The sequence below is a fragment of the Miscanthus floridulus genome, chromosome 12, assembly GCF_019320115.1.
Source record: "Miscanthus floridulus cultivar M001 chromosome 12, ASM1932011v1, whole genome shotgun sequence".
NCBI lineage: Eukaryota > Viridiplantae > Streptophyta > Magnoliopsida > Poales > Poaceae > Miscanthus > Miscanthus floridulus.
Genome location: NC_089591.1, coordinates 35151394 through 35168634, shown reverse-complemented (window position 1 = coordinate 35168634; position 17241 = coordinate 35151394). Strand labels below are relative to the sequence as shown.

Below are 17241 nucleotides of genomic sequence, written 5' to 3'. Positions count from 1 at the left end.
CTAGGTTGCATCTACACCGTCCATTAAGTCAATTTGATCCAAGGGCTCATGATGGACGCTCCGGCCTATATATGCTAGCCCCTACCCCCTCCCTCGGGCAGATAAGTTATTTGAGAAGATAGAAACCCTAACCATCCTTAGAGCTCCATCAATTCTAGAGCATAGCTAGTTAGGCTAGGTCTAGAGGGAGGCAAGAAGGCTTCGCTTGGATTCCTGATCATGTCAAGAGTGTGGTTTGGTATAATCTTTATTAGAGGTTTGTCACGCTCTTAAAACCAAGATCACGTACACACCACACAAATATGCACTAGTCCTACACTGGGGGTAGGTGCAACAACATGCCATTCCATCTAGATCCACCCAAAAATGTTTTACTCCACTAGAAAAAACACCAAAAATATTCTTGATAGGATATCCACCAAATAAATGCTCCAAGTTCTTGTTGCTATCTCTCAAAAGTTTTATTACAGAAAAAAGACATGGGGCTATGCAAAAGTTATTCATAAAAAAGAAAAAGGAAGAAAAAAAGAGAAAAAGAAAAAAGAGATGAGAAAAAATGGACAAGTGTCCGAGATATTTAAAACAATAGGTACTCAGATGCCCGCTTGAAAAAATTAGAAGAAAAGATGAATAAGATAGACCATGTTTTCTTGCAAAGTTGTTTCCAAGTTTCAAAGGAGAGATATGTTTTCAAGGAGCATAGTAGAAATAGGTTAGCCACCATATATATCCACCACATACATCCACACACATGCACATTTTGATTTGATTGTATGACTCAACTCTCTTTGGATCCGAGGTTTGAATTTACAATATATGTATTGCAAGTATGCTATTTCATGCTTTCTCCACTCCTATGAGCTCCAAATGAGCCTTAGTTGTAGGAAGAGAAAGGCATAACACACTATTGCCTTGGTGAGGATTCCACAAATACTACATATATTGAGAGACTTGAGAGTGTCATATAAAGGAAGCTCTGAGTTTTATTTTAAAAAGGATTAAGTCCACTTTTGGCCCTCAACTATTGTGTTGGTCTAATTTTTACCCTCAACAACAAAACCATCTACTATCGGTACCCCAACTATCAAAACCATTCACTTTTGGCACCTGGGCGGGGGCAAGGCTGTTATGACCGATGTTGAGTGGTTTTGACCATGCCATGCTGGCATTGACCGCCACATAAGACGTTGGCCTGCATCTCAGCGACACATGGGGCCCACTGCATCACCCACTCATTCCCTCCCTCTCCTTCCTCTGGCTCAAGCAGCTTTAGTCGAGCACAGGGCGCCTCGCCCTCGCCGCACAACCAAGTCCTCTCCATGGCGGCGTCCTTGGTGCACTACGACTGCATGCGTGAGTACAACACACACAACCTCTTCGGATTCCTAGAGGCGTGCACCATGCATGGCGCGCTGCTCGCCGATACCGGCCGCTGGCCCTTTGTGCTCAGCCAGTCCATGTTTATGGGGTCCAACCGGTACACCGCACACTGGACTGATGACAACACCACCACAGTGGGATGACCTCTGCTACTCCATCAACACCATGCTCAGCTTTGGCCTCTTCAGCATCCCAATGGTTGGGGCTGACATCTGTGGCTTCAGCGGCAACACCACGGAGGAGCTCTATAGTCACTGGATCTAGGTACAAAGCTTTGCATCCACTCCAAGCTAAGGTAGCCTATGTCTACTAGCATGCCAAGTCCATTGACACATATGAGCTGAGCTTTCATTTTTGCTCATGAAGCTTGGTGCATTCTTGAGCTCATCGTCAACCTTTGTCTCGGCGTCCATGAGTAGTGCGGCCTTATTGTCCTTCCTGATGACATAGAGGTATGGCCTACCTGCTCTCCTCAAGACCCTAGAGCAGCTTGTCAAGATGCTCCATCGCCATCATGGCTAGGCTACAGAAGGAGACATACACCATGGAATTCACCGGCTTGGCATCGAGCCACTCCATGTACCTAACGTCGTTGTCCTGCTCAAAGATGCTAGCATCGTCAACCCTAGATAGGAACATCGAGCCGATGGGGAGCACATCGTGTGCCTATGTCCCCATGGTGGTGAGCACACCCACCTCGAGCACGTGTTGACGAGGAATGGTGGACTTGGGCCTTTACTTGTCAAGCATCTCGATTAGGTCACGGATCATGGTGAAGATGTTGTGGAAGAAGTCGAAAGGGTCGGTGGAGTCAATGAGGAAGAATGGTAGGTTGGTGACCATCTATAGGGCTAGGACTGGTAGCTCCATGACGAAGGACGGGTCATGTCAGTGTTCAGTGACGGTGCCCGCGTGGCCGTGGAAGTAGTGGTGGTAGATGGCAAACACGGTGACCGGCTGGATCTAGTAGAGCGCAGATGGGATCCTGCCCTCCCATATGACATCGGTAGCCCATGGGAGCATGACCATGTACACGATGTGGTAGACTGGGTGGCCCCGCGCCATGAGCTGCCCAAAGTTGCGTGCACCCGTGGCGTGGAAGGACGTAGCTGTGCGGTGAGGGCAAGGCACCCATGCTCGACTAGAGCTGCTAGAGCCAGAGGAAGGTGAGGGAGGGAATGAGTGGGTGACACGCAGGCCCCACATGTCACTGAGATGTTGGCTAGCGTCCTACGTTGCGGTCAACGCCAGCATGGCATGGTCAAAACCACTCAATGTCGGTCAAAATAGCCCTGCCCCCACCCAGGTACTAAAAGTGAACAGTTTTGACAGTTGGGGTACTGGTACTAGATGGTTTTGTAGTTGAGGGTTAAAATTAGACTAACACAATAGTTGAGGAGCCAAAAGTGGACTTAATCCTTTTGAAAATCTATAAAAACTCTAGAATAATGGTTGAACAAAGAACTTGAGACATAGTGCTTGACTTGATTGTTCTGTCTTTCAATTGCTCAAGTGAAGGCTGAGAATCCTCATGGTTGAAGGTAATATGGGTGAGTTTGAAAGTCAGATCGATTCATTCTAATCCAGAGGAGAATTCTTGTTTGAACGCATGTATACTTTTGAGGAGTGAAAGCATCGATGCAACTCCTGATCCATTTACTAAGTTTAGCTTTGCTAAGGGACTAGCAAAGGTTAAGCTTGGCTGAGTTTGTTGACGATAGTTAACAAACATTATAAACCATCAATATAACATGCATAAGCACATAAATATAATCACCAATGAAGGTTTAGGGGTTTAAACTAACAAATTCCATGAGTTTTGTTGAATCTATATTTTCTATAGGGTTTATCCAGAAAACCATCAAGGTGGACCTACATGTCGGAATTAATCATGCTTATCCACAACAAAACGGGCACTAGAAGACTCTATAAGACTCAAGAGGACTCCACAGCTAGGTGGGGCCAGGCTGGCCCCACCTATAGGCCGCCCTAGCCCTTGGGGCCCACTATTAGCCTCCGTGTCACAATGTCGGTTCTCCACCGCCTCCTATGTTGCATCTACGCCGTCCTTTAAGTCGGTTTGATCCAAGGGCTCACGATGGATGCTCCGGCCTATATATACCAGCCCCTACCCCTCCCTCAGGTAGATAAGTTATTTGAGAAGACAAAAATCCTAATCATCCTCAAAGCGCCATCAATTCTAGGGCATAGATAGTTAGGCTAGGTCTAGAGGGAGGCAAGCAGGCTTCGCTTGGATTCCTAATCATGTCAAGAGCATGGTTTGGTATAATCTTTGTACCCCATCTCTTTTGTATCTCCATTACTTTTATATGCTTGCTACAATTGTTATGACAATATTAATATTCATCTCATTTATGTTCTTCATTATAATGTTCATTGTCTACTTTGATTATATGCTTAGTCTAGTTGGATTATCATCATGTTCATGCATAAGTTCGTATAGCAATCACTAAGGATCCATGGGTGGGTGGTTGACATTGTGTAAGCATGGTGTTTATATGTTGTTTACCTGTGTATACACCCTATATTCTAGGTCATGTGGTAGATCGCGGATGTGACACTCCCGTTGAGTCCTTTGTAGTCCACTCCCCTAATATAGGTATGCACGTAGGATGCGGTTACGAAGGAAGACAAGCTTTGTTCTTAATCTTCCTTAGTAATATCCCTTGTGTAGATATGAAGATGATCATAGCAATGACTACTAGGTATAATTGCACTAATCATTGTATGCTTTGACTTGTAATCTAGAATGACTTAGGAATTATCCCTCTAATATTCTACCTGACCATGCTAATGCCATAGAAAGGAGTACTCTGAGTGATTTATCATTATCATTGATCAATACTTATCATATATATATATATATATATATATAATCCTTTGACTTACCTCTATTATGAGTAGAATATTGGTTATTGTTTACTTCTCTGTCAATAGTATAAGTTATCAATGCATATCCATGCTAGACCTTCCCTATGGTAAAAATATAAATAACGATACCTGGAATACTCTTGGGTGAAGTGCTTCATTGGTATATTATTTGTGTGCTTACAGATTCCTTTCCATTCATATCTATATTCTTTCTAGTCACATGAAATAATAAAGAACTGCTTACTATTATTATAGTAGTAATACTAGGAAAAACCAACAAGCATCTCTAGCACCATCATTAGGGATGACAACCTAGTACAAGTAATGCTAGGAGATGTAGGCATATCATAGGTGACTACTAAAACAAGTGACAAGTTAATAAATACCAGTAAGCATTTCTGGCACCATTGCTGGGGAAGGTAGCTAGGCAAAGGAAGTATTGATAAACTTATACTTATTGATGTGATCGAAATAACCATTGACCTCTGCTCAAACCGACTTACCCTTATTTTGTCTACTTTTATATCTTATGCAGGGTAATGTATGATTGGTTTTGATCTTTCGACAAACTACATTGACTGATCTAGAAGCATTAATCGGGAGGACTAGAGCTAAACTCAAGAAAGTCCTAGCTTTAGAATCGGAAGACAACTAGATAAGGCGAAGCTTAACACCAGAATTTGAAGCCATGGCTAACAAGAGTCTCTGTGAATTCCCTGCTCCAACTACAGCCAACATTCATACTACACCAACAGTCAATGTTGGGGACAATGGATTCTAGCTCAAGCAAGCCCTCATCAACATGGTGCAAGCAAGTTAGTTTTGTAGAAAGGCACATGAAGATGCGAGTGCACATCTCCAATACTTCTTGGAGATCTATAGCACTTTCACCATCAAGGGAGTGACCCAAGATGCCATACTACTTCACCTCTTCCCATTCTCACTCTTAGGGGAAGGCAAAGCAATGGTTCTATGCCAACAAAGATAGAAATACTACATGAGATAACTGCTCCACTACATTTCTACCAAAGTTCTTTCCCACAGGTAAGACCAATGCTCTGCGTGGGAGAATCTCAAGCTTTTAGCAAAACATGATGAATCTATCCCTAAGGCATGGGAATGCTTTCAAGATTACATATCAGAATGTCCCCATCATGGAATGGAGAATTGGCTACTCATGCAAACTTTCTACCATGGGTTGACCAACAATACCTGTGAGACTATGGATGCTGCTGCTAGAGGTGCATTCATGTCACTCACCATACTAGCTGCTATAGCTCTTGTGGAGAAGATGGCCTCCAACCAAGGTTGGAATGAAGAATGTCTTCAGACCCACAAGAGAGGTGGAGGTATGCATCAACTCAAGGAGGTAGACATGATGTCTGCCAGGATGGACCTATTGATGACGAAGCTCAAAGATCGAGCCAATGAGAAGCAAGAAGTCTAGCACATTCATGATTCCCGCATGATGTGTGAAGAGTGTGGAAACACTGGGCATTCAGGGAGCAACTGCCCTAAAATTCATGAGGATGTGAACTTTGTCAATAACAACTACTTTTGTCCTCAATAGAATCAAGGATGGAATCAGCAACAGAGATTGAACTACCAAAGTAACTAACAAGGTAATAATTTTAATAATTTCAATCAACCACCCTTGAGAAAATTAATTGCTAGCCAATCCAAACTTATGGAGGGATTATCTAGATAGGTAGCTACCAATGATAAAATTTTAGAGAACATAAATAATAGAATGGATAGCTTTGCTTCTACCATTAAGAACTAGTATAACTTTAATAAAATGATAGAATCACAAATAGCTCAGCTGGCAGCTGCTATTACTCCATCTGACAAAGGTAAGATTCTAGGGCAACTAGAAGATCTAGAAACTGTAGATCTTATTGATATTCATAATGCAGCATATTACTGTATACAACCATCGACAAGAAGGTGGATAGAGTATACCTTGCCTAAGAAGAAGAGCGATCTAGGGAGACCTGTCATCCCCATCGCCATTGGACCTCATATTTTTCAACAAGATGTCTATGACTTTGGAGCAAGTGTCAACATCATGCCTAAGGTAATTTATGATCAAATTAATAGAGATACTTTGTTGTACACAAATATGCATTTGTAGCTTGTAGATCAGTCACTCTGCAACCCCAAGGGAGTTCTTCAAGATGCCATTGTTCGAGTGGGACAATCATATGTTCCCATAGACTTTGTAGTTTTGGAAACAGGTGGAGATGTAAGGGCACCCATTATTTTGGTCCTACCTTTCCTAAGCATCGCAAAAGCCATCATCTACACGGATAGTGCCAAGATCTATTTCACAATCAAGGATAAAAAGGAAAAGTTTTCTTTCAAAAACTGCATCCTGCATTATCCTAGACATCCACAAACATCGTACCTACCCAAAGAGACAACAGTGACCAAGAAGAAGAACAATAGGAGAAGAAGGAAGAACAAGGCTAGGCAGCCACAAGAAGAATCAGTTAACATGATTAACACACTCCGATCAGAGTTCGGCCACCTCCTTGCTTCACCATTCCTTGCTAAGAAGGATGATCCAAGCGTACCAATGATCGAGTGTACCATTGGACAAAGAATCTTCCACAAGACCTTCTACGACATTGGATCAGTTGTAAACATAATGTCCAAGGTAACATTTGAATATTTATTTCGTAACAAACCTTTGTTCCCTACATATATGTTATTGCAGATGGTGGACCAATCAATCAGATTCTAGGAGGGAATAGCAAAAGATGTCATGGTAAGAATACATGACCAGTTCACCCCTGCTGATTTCATGGTTTTGGACATGGGATAAGAAGAAGACGATACACCCATCATCGTGGGAAGACCGTTCCTCAACACTACCAACGTGATCATCTACATCAAATCTGGACAAGTCTACTTCCAATTCCCTGGAGAGAAGGTACACTATTATTTTAATAGTTACACCACTTATGAACTAGCCAAAGAAGTCCTACTCCTAGGAGGAGACATCGATCATACCAAAACCAAAAGAATCAATCTGCAAAGAAAAGTTGGAAGGAAGATGAGGAACATGAAGAAGTTGTAAAAGATGAACCCACTCCGCCTAAGTCAAGCCCACAGACCAAGCAGGTATGGAAAGAGAAGGTGACATCACCATCAGAGACACCATCGCAAGATGTGCATCCATCTAGGTCTCCATCGTTGAGACCAGATGATGCACCCGAAGAGTGAAGGACTTTTCTCCAATCAAGTCATGTATGGAGGACTTAAAATTCCTGAACCCTCGCTGAGAGGTAACATCGGTAGTTATCCATATTTACTTTCTAGCATTGTATGAATTACTTTTCACTTTAGCATATTTACTTTTCTACATTAGCATTGCATTTAGAAAAGGAAGATAAAAGTTTCATGACTACATTACATCATTGCATCATAAATTCTAAGCCCCATGTGAATAAATCTACGGTGTAAATACCCGTGAAAATATTCACTATGGTGGCATAAAAATTTAAAAATACCATACATACATATTTCTTGCATGCATATAAAAATGGAAAATCCAAAAAGATATTAGAAAGACATCCTGTTAAAAATCTACCAAAACAAAAATATTTCTAACCACAAGAACAACTAATCTCTGGACGGCTGACTGCTAACCCTTTATCCGTTCCATGAGTTTTAGTATTCTTGTTGATATTTGGTAGGATAATGCACAAAGATCAAGAGCAAATTCACCCGATTATCTTCATCTCATTCTATCTCTTAACATGGAAATGATGAATAGTTGCTCTATCATAATTCCTTTCAAGTACCTAGTTTTCAACCTTGAATTCTCCTGAGTTTTGGATACAACTATTTTGATATAAGAATTTACTCTACACTTGAAACTCGTGGGTAGCATATGCTTGATCTAAGTCTAGGTAATTGACAAATATGATATGAGAAGGTCTGACCTATTGTTTATGTTGTTCCAAGTGATACTAAAGTTCTGGAGATTTACCTTTTGAAAAATATGAAAATCCTACATGATGAGGGCATGTATGACAAAGCTTGAATTCCTACCAAAGCCATACATGATATTTAGATTAGGAACACCTTCAACATATATGCTGCTTGTTTTGCATTGAGTTTAGTCAAGCTTTGTTGACCCTTATTAGAGGTTTGTCACGCTCTTCAAACCACGATCACGTACACACCACCCAAATATGCACTAGTCCTACACTGGGGGCAGGCGCAACAACATGCCATCCCATCTAGATCCACCCAAAAATGTTTTACTCCACTAGAAAAAACACCAAAAATATTCTTGATAGGATATCCACCAAATAAATGCTCCAAGTTCTTGTTGCTATCTCTCAAAAGTTTTATTGCAGAAAAGAGACATGGGGCTATGCAAAAGTTATTCATAAAAAAGAAAAAGAAAGAAAAAAAGGAGAAAAAGAAAAAAGAGATGAGAAAAAATGGACAAGTGTCTGAGATATTTAAAACAATGGGTACTCAGATGCCCGCTTGAAAAAATTAGAAGAAAAGATGAATAAGATATACCATGTTTTCTTGCAAAGTTGTTTCCAAGTTTCAAAGCAGAGATATGTTTTCAAGGAGCATAGTAGAAATAGGTTAGCCACTATATATATCCACCACATACATCCACACACATGCACATTTTGATTTGATTGTATGACTCAACTCTCTTTGGATCCGAGGTTTGAATTTACAATATATGTATCGCAAGTATGCTATTTTATGCTTTCTCCACTCCTATGAGCTCCACATGAGCCTTAGTTGTAGGAAGAGAAAGGCATAACACACTATTGCCTTGGTGAGGATCCACAAATACCACATATATTGAGAGACTTGAGAGTGTCATAAAAAGGAAGCTCTGAGTTTTATTTTAAAAAAGGATTAAGTCCACTTTTGGTCCCTCAACTATTGTGTTGGTCTAATATTAACCCTCAACAACAAAACCATCTACTACCGGTACCCCAACTGTCAAAACCGTTCACTTTTGGCACCTGAGCGGGGGCAAGGCTGTTATGACCGACGTTGAGTAGTTTTGACCACGCCACGCTGGCATTGACCGCCACATAGGACGCTGGCCTGCATCTCAACGACACATGGGGCCCACGCGTCACCCACTCATTCCCTCCCTCTCCTTCCTCCGGCTCAAGCAGCTCTAGTCGAGCACGGGCGCCTCGCCCTCGCCGCACAACCAAGTCCTCTCCATGGCAGCGTCCTTGGTGCACTATGGCTGCGTGCGTGAGTATGACATGCACAACCTCTTCAGATTCCTAGAGGCATGCGGCATGCATGGCGCACTGCTCGCCGATACCGGCCGCTGGCCCATTCATGCTCAGCCAGTCCACTGTTCGTGGGGTCCGACCGATACACCGTGCACTATACCGGTGACAACACCACCATGTGGGATGACCTATGCTACTCCATCAACACCATGCTCAGCTTTTGGCCTCTTCGGCATCCCAATGGTCAGGGGCTGACATCTGTGGCTTCAGCGGCAACACCATGGAGGAGCTCTGTAGTCACTGGATCTATGTACAAAGCTTTACATCCACTCCAAGCTAAGGCAGCCTATGTCTACTAGCATGCCAAGTCCATTGACACATATGAGCTAAGCTTTCATTTTTGCTCGTGAAGCTTGGTGCATTCTTGAGCTCATCGTCAACCTTTGTCTCAGCGTCCATGAGTAGTGTGGCCTTATTGTCCTTCCTGACGACATAGAGGTATGGCCTACTACTCTCCTCAAGGCCCTAGAGCAGCCGTCAAGATGCTCCATCGCCATCGTGGCTAGGCTACCGAAGGAGACATACACCATGGAATTCACTGGCTTGGTATCGAGCCACTCCATGTACCTAGTGTTGTCGTCCTGCTCAAAGATGCTAGCATCGTAAACCCCAGATAGGAGCATCGAGCCAACGGGGAGCACGTCGTGTGCCTGTGTCTCCATGGTGGTGAGCCCACCCACCTCGAGCACGTGTTGACGAGGATGGTGGACTTGGGGCTTTACTTGTCAAGCATCTCTATCAGGTCACGGATCGTGGTGAAGATGTTGTGGAAGAAGTCGGAAGGGTCGGTGGAGTCAGTGAGGAAGAACGGCAGGTCGGCAACCATTTATAGGGCTAGGACTGGTAGCTCCATGATGAAGGATGGGTCATGTCAGTGTTCGGCGACGATGCCTGTGTGGCCATGGAAGTAGTGGTGGTAGATGGCGAACACGGTGACTGGCTGGATCTAGTAGAGCGCAGATGGGATCCCGCCCTCCCACATGACGTCGGCGGCCCACGGGAGCATGACCGTGTACACGATGTGGTAGACCGAGTGGCCCCACGCCGTGAGCTGCCCAAAGCTGCACGCGCCCACGGCGTGGAAGGACATAGCTGTGCGGTGAGGGTAAGGCACCCGTGCTCGACTAGAGCTGCTAGAGCCAGAGGAAGGAGAGGGAGGGAATGAGTGGGTGACACGCAGGCCCCACATGTCGCTGAGATGTTGGCCAGCATCCTATGTTGCGGTCAACGCCAGCGTGGCATGGTCAAAACCACTCAATGTTGGTCAAAATAGCCTTGCCCCCACCTAGGTACTAAAAGTGAATGGTTTTGACAGTTGGGGTACCGGTACTAGACGGTTTTGTAGTTGAGGGTTAAAATTAGACTAACATAATAGTTGAGGAGCCAAAAGTGGACTTAATCCTTTTAAAAATCTATAAAAACTCTAGAATAATGGTTGAACAAAGAACTTGAGACATAGTGCTTGACTTGATTGTTCTGTCTTTCAATTGCTCAAGTGAAGGCTGAGAATCCTCATGGTTGAAGGTAATATGGGTGAGTTTGAAAGTCAGATCGATTCATTCTAATCCAGAGGAGAATTCTTGTTTGAACGCATGTGTACTTTTGAGGAGTAAAAGCATCGATGTAACTCCTGATCCATTTACTAAGTTTAGCTTTGCTAAGGGACTAGCAAAGGTTAAGCTTGGCTGAGTTTGTTGACGATAGTTAACAAACATTATAAACCATCAATATAACATGCATAAGCGCATAAATATAATCACCAATGAAGGTTTAGGGGTTTAAACTAACAAATTCCATGAGTTTTGTTGAATCTATATTTTCTATAGGGTTTATCCAGAAAACCATCAAGGTGGACCTACATGTCGGAATTAATCACGCTTATCCACAACAAAACGGGCACTAGAAGACTCAAGAGGACTCCACACCGAGGCGAAGCCCAAGTGGCTGCTAGGTGGGGTCGGCTGGCCCCACCTATAGGCCGCTCGGCCCTTGGGGCCCACTATTAGCCTCCGTGTCACAATGTTGGTTCTCCACCGCCTCCTATGTTCCATCTACACTGTCCTTCAAGTCGGTTTGATCTAAGGGCTCACGATGGATGCTCCGGCCTATATATACCAGCCCCTACCCCTCCCTCAGGTAGATAAGTTATTTGAGAAGACAAAAATCCTAATCATCCTCAAAGCGCCATCAATTCTAGGGCATAGATAGTTAGGCAAGGTCTAGAGGGAGGCTAGCAAGCTTCGCTTGGATTCCTGATCGTGTCAAGAGCATGGTTTGGTATAATCTTTGTACCCCATCTCTTTTGTATCTCCATTACTTTTATATGCTTGCTACAATTGTTATGACAATATTAATATTCATCTCATTTATGTTCTTCATTATAATGTTCATCGTCTACTTTGATTATATGCTTAGTCTAGTTGGATTATCATCATGTTCATGCATAAGTTCGTATAGCAATCACTCTAAGGATCCATGGGTGTGTGGTCGACATTGTGTAAGCATGGTGCTTATATGTTGTTTACCTGTGTATACACCCTATATTCTAGGTCATGTGGTAGATCACGGATGTGACACTCCCGTTGAGTCCTTTGTAGTCCACTCCCCGAATATAGGTATGCACATAGGATGCGGTTACAAAGGAAGACAAGCTTTGTTCTTAATCTTCCTTAGTAATATCCCTTATATGTAGATATGAAGATGATCATAGCAATGACTACTATGTATAATTGCACTAATCAATGTATGCTTTGACTTGTAATCTAGAATGACTTAGGAATTATCCCTCTAATATTCTACCTGACCATGCTAATGCCATAGAAAGGAGTACTCTGAGTGATTTATCATTATATATTATCCTTTGACTTACCCCTATTATGAGTAGAATATTGGTTATTGTTTACTTCTCTATCAATAGTATAAGTTATCAATACATGTCCATGCTAGACCTTCCCTGTGGAAAAAATATAAATAATGATACCTGCAATACTCTCGGGTGAAGTGCTACATTGGTATATTATCTGTGCCCTTGTTGATTCCTTTCCATTCATATCTATATTCTTTCTAGTCACATGAAATGATAAAGAACTGCTAGTATTATTATAGTAGTAATACTAGGTAAAACCAACAAGCATCTCTGGCACCATCATTAGGGATGACAACCTAGTATAAGTAATGCTAGGAGATGTAGGCATATCATAGATGACTACTAAAACAAGTGACAAGTTAATAAATACCAACACACTATACATAACATTCAAATGTAAGATTTTCTCCTAATCTACTAGGCATTTTTTGGTCTTTCACCGAACAGGTCAACGTCGCTGGCAAGCTTCACCGCTGCTTCCTCTGCCTCGTCTTCCAGCTTGGTGATTTTTGCCGCATTCATCCCTTAGGCATAATAGGTCATTATCACTTTGGGTTTCACCGAAGGATAATGCAACCATAACACCGCAAGCGCATGGATGATGGCTCCTTGGGTGGCACTATTCGTGAACTCCTTGAAGTCCGCCCAGGCCCTCTGGCACTGATCTAGGATTGGCCAGGTAGGCATGTTGTCGGGCAGCCACGTCAACCCCTCAGGTGGCTCAAGGCAGACGCAGTCAAGCACGGGTTTGATCCCTACTATTACCACCTCCAACTTATCCTCCCGAGCCTTCACTTGGTCTCCGAAGACCTTGAATTATGCCTGGGCATTATATCGGTATTCTACAACAAGGCATTAACATGTTAGAACATGTTCTAGCACTACAAAAATGGATTCTACAAAAGATACTCTCACCTTCAAGGTCCCTCATGACCCACTCAGCTTTCTCCTTTGCCTCTTCCTTCTCCTTCTGGAGTTGTGCGACAGCCTCATGAGAAAGGCCAAGCTTTGTCTCTAGCTCTGCATAAGAATGCATAAGCAAATAACGATACCAAACACTAATAGGGTGAGCGCAAGAGGTCTTAACCTTTTGCTGGTCATTGTTACAGCTACACCATTTAGTCAACGACCGGTTCTCCGCCTCTAGCAGTTGGTGCTCTTTCTCCAACGCTTTGACTTTAACCTTTAGGTCCTCTTCTTGATGGCGTGTCCGGGTCAGCCTCGCCTCAAGGTCCTTCACCATCGCCTATAACTCCTTGTTCTCCACAAGGACCAGAGCCATCTCATCTAGTTGTCGTTGGTGTTGCTCGAACATTTTCATCATGTTCTATAGACGCAATTGGTCAAATAACATATTCATGACATCACGCTGCGAACAACATAGTTATATACTTACCTCAATCCAGCCCATCATCACCGATGGGTCGGCTCTCAACCTTTTTACCTCTGTTGTCGCTTCCTCCTCTTCAAGCATGTCAAACTCATCTCCACGCCAGATGACCTGTGCGGAAAACTTAAGGAGGTCGAGTAGGCTCTCACGGTATTTCTTCAATTTGTACAGCAGCTATCCATGCAGGAGACCTCAGATGCTGTTGTGCCTAGACAGAACATCTAGAGCTTAGTTCCATCACTGGCGCCGTCTCAAGCGCCGTATGCTCCATGGCCGCGCGAGGATCCTACGTTGCATTTCCCACCGTGGGCCCATGCGGTCTGTGTTCTAGCTCTAGAAGAGTCCACCGGCACGCCCACCATATCCCACACCCTTTCATCACCTAGTGCATCCGCAGGGTCACCTTCATCATGCGCCCCGCCACCAGGGGAGGTCGGTCTGGTGGCCGGTGGCCCTTACACAACAGGGACGACTAGGTCTGCTCCTGCTTGTCCCTGTGCAACCCTTCAGTGGTCTTCACGTTGTGTCAATGGCAAAGTTTCATCAAACAACAATATAAACTTAACGAAGTAATGCAATGACAGTAACACTTACAACTATGATTCTCGCCGAGCTATCCTAAAGCGGCACGCCTAACTAGAGCCGCCCTAACCAGCAGTAGGGCCGCCTACAGTCTCCACATTCTTTGGGCTGGTGGTTCTAGCTGATACTCTCAAAATCGCCTCCATGGGCCCAGGGACTCTCCTGGTGGTCTCGGCCGTTGTTGTCGGGGTCGCCCGAGCAGTTTCAGGGGACTATGGCTGCTGCCTCGGCCGTCGTCGGGGTTGCTCGAGCAGTCTTGGGGACTATGGGCACCATGTCAACTGTCGCTGCCCGAGTCATCTGAGCACACTCAGGAGCTATGGCTGTGGACTCCTATGCTCGGACACCTCTCCCTTGTCTCTGGTCCTGGCCACCGCAGCTAGCAGCAGCGCTTCAGTGCTTGGAGGAGGAAGCGTCATCGCCTCATCGAAAGATGTGTCTAATAGGACCATCTACCACCGTTGGGGCTACGCGGCACCCCCAATATTCACCGGACCCTCCACACGATGGGAAGAGCTTGTCTTTTTCTTCTCTTTGGGGATGGCTCATCCTATGTAGGCCGTTTTCCTCGAAGTTTCTCACGAACATATGTAGTCTGTGCATCTGCATCTCTGTCGCCACTGCCGTTCGACCTCTCCTCACCAGTCCTCGAGCTAGACAAATACTAGGGACTATTTGGCTAGGCGTCTACAGCCCTTGGCCAATCTTTGGATGGGACCGCCAAAAAGTACACCGCTCGGTACTACCCATGGATCTTTATGAACGCAAATGAATGCAATGTATGATGTTGTCTTCAATTACGTGTTGCAAGCAGAGTCTTTCCACTGGGGGAAGGTTCGCAATGCTATATGCCCTTTGCTGGTCGTTGATCGATGCACGCCCCACAAGGTTGAACGGCATGGCAACATGCCGCATGGCTTTGTTCTGGTCGATCTCCTCAGGCACCTCATGGGTACTATCAGTATCTTCCCAGAATTCATATCTAAGATGTGCCCTTTCTTTGCAGGGCAAGATCCGGCGGAAGGTGAAGTTCGTCACCACCATGACTCCATCTAGCCTCCTGCGATTTATCAGTCTCAGGAGCTCCCTCACCTGTTCCATCCCATCGGAATTGGGCCCCTCCGACCACTTGGGGTCACTCGCTAGGACTTGATCAACATCATACGGCACATAGGGCTCCACTAGCCTGATGTACAACCATCTACAGGACTAGTACTTCACATTCATGTTAAGAGGGATGTCAATGTACTGGCTTGCCATCCCATCCTACAGCTGCAGATAGACGCTGCCAACCACCCTAGATCTGGATCCCCCTAATTTTGAGGTAGATGAAATGGCGGAGCAAATTGAAATGGGGAAGGATTCCCTAATATGATTCACACATATTGATAAAAATCAGCAACGTGCAATATGGAGTTTGGGGAAAGATTGCACAAACTGATGCCATAAAACACAATCAGATTGCGGAGAAAAGGATGAATAGGAACACCAAATCCATGGAAGAAATAATCTTCGAGCACGACCAACTCGTCAGTTCGGGGAGTGGGAAAGTCCTCACTGGCCGTCGGGCCATCCAGCCACCATCCCGCCATCACCCTATTGGGCAACATGCCATAAACCACCCAGATTGTTGAGTGTTGCTTCATCACTGATGGATCACACCCACTCTTCACCGCGGTTGACTTTGTGTGCCGCCTTCTTCGAGCCCTCATGGTTTCTCTTCGATGCCATTGAGCAGATCTGGGGAGTGGAGGTGGCTTGAAGCTTGGTTTTTCTCTAATGGCAGAGGGGTTGCATATGGTGGAGCATGCGGTGAGAGGAAGACGAAGGGGTGAGTGGGGAAATGGGGCGTCCATTTTGGAACTGCGGATGGATTTATAAAGACTTGCCCCCACCTTTTTCGTCTCTAGGATTTTGGGTAACTATGCCATGCCCGCCTGCTCTCGTAGTCCATGCCATGTGTGCATGTTAGTTGCAGTAATTGTGCGTCTCTGGGTTTTCTCCGCCTCTCCACTATTGGTTCATTCAACGGGCCGTTGTGCACCTTCATTAGGAAGCCATCAACAGGTGGCCTGCTTTCTCCATCTACTCTATTAACAAGTACATGGTGCATTGATGTGTGACTTCTGTCACTGAGGGCGCGTTTAGTTGGCAAAAATTTTTGGTTTTGGCTACTGTAGCACTTTCGTTTGTATTTGGCAATTAGTGTCTAATTATGGACTAATTAGGTTCGAAAGTTTCGTCTCGTGATTTCTCACCCAACTATGCAATTAGTTTTGTTTTTCGTCTACATTTAGTACTCTATGCATGTGCCGTAAGATTCGATGTGACACTTTGGGGTGAAAATTTTTGGAATCTAAACTAGGGCCTGAGTATAAGATTTTCTCCAGTCTAGTGGCATATCTTTAACATTTTTCTTTGACCCTGGTACAAGATTCATTCTTTATCTCCTAGCAGGCTTGGGGACTAAGTAGTGTACACTTCACCTTACGGTGAATGCTACTATTCCTGATCACTTGATTTCTCGGCTACCCTGGGGACTGAATAGCATTCTCAGCTACACTGAGGAACTATTATTTTTTCTTCAAGACCCTGCACACTAGGTGTATTCTCCACCTAATCTCAGGCTCGGGGACTACATTGTGTACAATACACCTTGTGGTGCATGTGTTGTTTCTCCATGATGTTTTGGTTATGCTAAGACTGTTATGAAAATACCTCTACTCTGCTTTGGTGACCCCGTCATCGGTGCAATCACAGCTGGTACTTAAGTGTATACACTTCACCGACCAAGAATTACCAATTTTTTGTCTTGAGCTCCTTACATCCTAATT

General features: G+C 44.3%; 1 non-coding gene and 1 pseudogene across 1 annotated transcript; both read right to left on the bottom strand.

The window, feature by feature from the left end:
• Nucleotides 1-1670: 1670 nt before the first annotated feature.
• On the bottom strand, nucleotides 1671-2586 carry LOC136495698 (crocetin glucosyltransferase, chloroplastic-like; annotated as a pseudogene).
• A 2741-nt stretch (nucleotides 2587-5327) lies between these two features.
• Nucleotides 5328-5433, bottom strand: LOC136498802 (small nucleolar RNA R71). The gene has a single exon (XR_010769800.1). It is a non-coding gene; the product is annotated as a small nucleolar RNA R71 (small nucleolar RNA).
• Between the last annotated feature and the right edge of the window lie 11808 nt (nucleotides 5434-17241).